We start from the raw sequence: 4,990 nt of genomic DNA, 5'->3' as shown, positions 1-4,990 counted from the left end.
AGTTTACGTTGTACTTAAGACAAGTTCATAAATCTGAGGACTGGCGCCTTTTCATAGATTTGTCCAAGTATAGTTTAAAAGTGGTTCTACTACACAACGGTAACAAATATCCTTCGGTAACGATCGCTTATTGTATTAATTTGAAAGAGACATCTGATGTGATGAAAGACGTTCTTGAAAACATAAATTATAAAAAAAATAGCTGGAACATGTGTAGTGATTTGAAAGTTATAGCTATTTGGTTAGACATGCAGTTAGGCTATACTAAGTACATGTGTTTTCTTTGCGATCGGGACAGCCGAACTAGGGATAAACATTATATTACCAAAGAGTGAAAGAAACGAGACAACTTAACTCCATATGGGGAAAATATTATTCACGAGCCCTTAGTTGAACCCAAAAAATATATTTACCCCCTTACCATATCAAGTTAGAACTAATGAAAACTTCTGTAAAAGCAATGAAGAGGGATAGTCCTGGATTTTTGTACATTAGAAAAAATTTCCGAATGTAAGTGAAGGAAAAATTAAAGAAGGAATATTTGTCGGTCCTCAAATAAGAGAGTTGGTCAGATGATGCATTTAACTCGATGTTAAATAATGTAGATAGTGCAGCTTTGGCTTCATTTAAAGACGTTTACAAAAGTTTTCTCGGCAAACAAAAATCCGACAATTATTACGATATTGTTAATCAACTTCTTACTTCATACAGAGCTATGGGATATAATATGTATTTTAAAATACATTTCCACCACTCACATCTGGATTTTTCCCAGGACAAAAAATGGAGACGTAAGTAACGAACACGGTGAACGTTTCCACCAAGACATTTCGGAGATGGAAAGCCGCTATAAAGGGAAATGGAATACTAACACGCTAGCCGATTACTGTTCGGACATTAATTTGGAATGTGCCTGAGGCTATTTATAAAAGAAAAACATCAGCGAAATCATTCTAACACAGGTATGGCCATGCAAAATTATAAATTTTACAGATTTTAACTATATTTTCCCTTAGTTTTTTTTGAAACGTAATTTATTTTAAACTAAGGGCGATTAAAAAAATTGTATTTACACATCTGTAATGTACGCAAAAAAGCAATTCAAGAAATGGTATCACACTTAGAGAAACATTAAATTTTTTTTGTCTATCAGTGTTAACACCTCCGATTGTAAAAAAAACTTTTAACAACAAATAATAATACAAAAAAAAAAAAAAAAAAATTGAAAATTAAACAATGGTTATTAGTGAAATAAAATTTTATGTACTTTTCATTTTAATTCACGTATTTTTACAAACAGATGTTAATAACCATTAATAAATCAATATATTTAAATTAAAAAAAAAAGTTAAAAAAAATATATGTATATGAATTCGGATTCGAATCGATGTGTGCATGGTTACAGATCCGACACGTTCCACTTAAACTACATATCTATTTGACCTCGGTCAAATATATATATATATATATATAGTTTATATATTAAAAATAATTAATATATAAACTAATATAAAATGCTAAGATAATTTTAAGGACCATTTTTCTGTGTAACTGTCCATTTTATTAAAGAATTGGAGGGTCGTATCACACTTTAAAATGAAATAAGTTTAAATGAAGTGCAGCAAAAAATGTGTATATGTAATTTAATAAGCGTAAAAGGAAGTCAGGTGATGTCCACATCAGATTTTTTCTTATTATATAAAAACTGTATTAAAACTAATTGCTATGCTGACCAAAATAAATCATATAAAAACAAAGAAAAAAGATAAGGTGGAAAAATTAACTTAATATAAATATCATAATAAAACTATATGAAAATAATTATACGTTAATCTACACTACGTGGTACATTTTAAACGGAACATATTATATATATATACATATTTATGAGTTACTTGAATATTAATGATTTTAAAAATATTTTTTATAAACTGCAAAATATTATAATTAATGTGTACACCGATCTTAATTAAACATTAAATCGTTTAATTACTTTTTTTTTAATTTACATTTTATAAACATATTTTATAAAGAATAAAAAGATTAAAAAATGCAGAATATTATTAATAATAATAATAATAAAAAAATTGGAAATTCTAATAAACGGAAGAAAATTATCAAGCATATAAAATAATTAACATAATAAACAGACTGCGCTCATGTATGGTAAAATGTGAACATACGCGCGCATAGATTGTATAAAAATGCATTACCTTCTATTTTTATATAGATCTATATACAGAATGATTCATGAATTTTTATCGTATAAGTTATTGGGATTTTAGGAGTCATTTGAAGCAAAATCTTAATACAAACATATCCAGAAATATTTTGTTTTCAAGTTATTATACTGCAATAATTTTGTTAAGCATGGCCGTTGTTATTTGTTAACAGATATATAGATAATAGTTGAGACAACCACATTGACAGGACGATTACGTTAACTTAATTTTAAATATATGACAAGTAACTGTTATAATTACGCAAATATTAAAAATGAAAAAAAAAAATAACATGAGAAGTTTTGATTATTGTTATAAATATGACGAATTACATGAGTTCCTGAAGATGGAAATTAACTTCGAAAGCTCTTCTTGAACGTTTCAAATTCAATTGTTGGTAAGTGGTTTTGTTTTAAATATTAACTATAGTATTATACTGTATTTTAACTGCTGACATTTCAGTTGACAATGGAATCACTTCACTTCTTTTGCCAATGAAACGGGTATTCTGGCTATTGATAACAACCCAACTGTGGCTTCAACCGATCTGCAATCCGAATTAAATCTAATCAGCAGCTGACTGAGTACATAGAAGATTAATCAGGCTAAGTCGAGTCGTATGACAATGTCACAATGAGGAGAGGAGAATGCCCACGGGTTCACCTCGATGGCATTTCAATCTCCCATACTGAAAGTACAAGGTACTTCCTTAACCTGGTTTGACGTGGAAGATTAATGTGAGGGAGAAGAGAAAACAATTTAACATGAAGTTCCAGGAAACGTATCGGTTGCTAGGTTAGCAGTTATATAATAAGCTACTTTTATATTCAACAATTTTGAAACCAATATGGATATATGGCGTCCGACTATGGGACACGGCAAGCGTGACAAATGTTTAAATCATACAGCGGTTTCAAAAAAACTAGCGAGGTGTACAGCTGAAGCGCCGTGATTTGGTAAAATAGTGAATCCATGAATATTTGGGTTTACGGTACATCAAGGAAGAAATATAACGTTTCAGTTTGAAATATGAACTTCGGCTAAATCACCATGTTAACTACTTGGCCGGTAACCTCCTAGACAACCCGCAGACACAGAGCAATTCACAACATCTGTGTATATTGCGAGAACGTCAAATCACCAGCTCATGGTGTATTTGAGTATTCGATGTGGTAGCCGAGCGCAGAAAAGTTACCCTTTTGGTCGGACAGTTTGGTGTCGATAATCATTAGTAAAATGCTATGTTCAGAAAGTGATTGTAACACGATCTTAGCTAATGTTACTGACGATGTCAGGAATAAGGATGAGGAAGCCAGAAGGCTGAACCTTCCGTAGAAAATCCTGATGAAGAATTCGTGAAGATTTGTGAAGATCCGGGTAATGAAGAACGGGCGTTGTGGGACCGATAGACCCGGGGGTGAGGCCAGCCTGACAACGTAACCGTCGTTTGACTGCACAAGCGCAGGTGAACGGCGGTCATGACGCTCCTGGGATATCAGACACCCCCGTTCAGTTCAAGAGAGACACCATAAGTACCCATGCCATTTTATGTTTAGTACATTTACTAATCTATTCTTTTGTTCCAGGTTTCCTAGAGCATGACGAACAGGAAGACACACGACGACGCCTGAAGAGGAGACCCGGTGAATCCGGCACCCGGACGTGATAAATGGAGTGAGGGAGTTTTTGGTGGGTTCAATCTCCATACGCCTGTCAGCGGTGTCAAACATTATCCGCATCAGTTTTGCCCACCGGTTCCCGGCAATAGCACGTTACTTTGCTGGCTTGTAAGTCGGAAGTTTTTCCGTCACTTCGTCCGAAAAAACCTCCTAAACAACAGTGAGGATGTTAGGAAACTTAATCGTCTACAGTTCTGGACCTTAGTAACTCTATAGCGTGATTACATCTCTGAGTGTTGTGCATTAATCAATCTTTCATTCCCTTTTTTCTGTTTTTATTCTCAATTTCATTTTTAATTTTTTTTCTTTTGTAAGTATTTTATCAATCTGTCAATTTATGATTCTTGTTATTGTTTTCTTCTATATTCTGTTAGTACAGTTCTTGAAAATTACCTTCTGTACGTTCTACGTTCTACCTTCAGAAGTTCTAAATAGTACTAGTATATAATTTTTTTTAATAATCTCAATGGGGATTCGTTTTTAATGTAAATATATATCACATAATTTACTTTAGGTTCCTATAAAAATGTAATCGATTGTAAATAAAAATGTTAAACAAAAATAGAGTTATTATTAAAAGAACTGTTTTGTTTTCTAGAGGTAAAAATAAAGATGTACTAAAATTTTAAGACATAAACTACTTGACCAAAAAGTTAAAGTTTTCTTATTACATTTGACTTGAAAATGTTAAAGAAGTGCATCTCTAACATTTTCATCGAAAATCGTTGTAAAATTTAAAAAAAAAAAATTGGAATAGGTTAAAATTGTATGGTTTTGCAAAAACTAATTTGCTATAAAATAAAATAAAAAAATTGAACCGACTCAAAAATTACAAAAATAAAAAAAATTGTACTGACAAGTAAAAAAGAAATTCTTCCAATATGCCCTCAATATAATCGTTCAAACTTATTTTTGAAGTTGGCGCAAATTTTTAATGGTATACAAAAGCAGGAGTACAGATTACGAAATTTATGATAATCATACATTAACTGAATGACATTCAAGGCAAGTAACTACAACATATAACTTTATTTAGTAAAAGAAATTGATAAAAAAGAGTGAGAAAGTACTTTTCTGACAAATGTAGTA

The 4,990-nt window shown here is 31.4% G+C and overlaps 1 long non-coding RNA gene across 1 annotated transcript; it reads left to right on the top strand.

The window, feature by feature from the left end:
* Nucleotides 1-2,205: 2,205 nt before the first annotated feature.
* On the top strand, nt 2,206-4,468 carry LOC142333052 (uncharacterized). Its single transcript, XR_012758503.1, has 2 exons — nt 2,206-2,619; nt 3,809-4,468. It is a non-coding gene; the product is annotated as an uncharacterized LOC142333052 (long non-coding RNA).
* The last annotated feature ends 522 nt before the right edge of the window (nt 4,469-4,990 follow it).

This window comes from Lycorma delicatula, chromosome 12 (genome assembly GCF_047948215.1).
Source record: "Lycorma delicatula isolate Av1 chromosome 12, ASM4794821v1, whole genome shotgun sequence".
In the NCBI taxonomy this organism is placed as follows: domain Eukaryota; kingdom Metazoa; phylum Arthropoda; class Insecta; order Hemiptera; family Fulgoridae; genus Lycorma; species Lycorma delicatula.
Note: the sequence above shows the minus strand (reverse complement) of the source record. Positions and strands in the feature narration are given on the sequence as shown.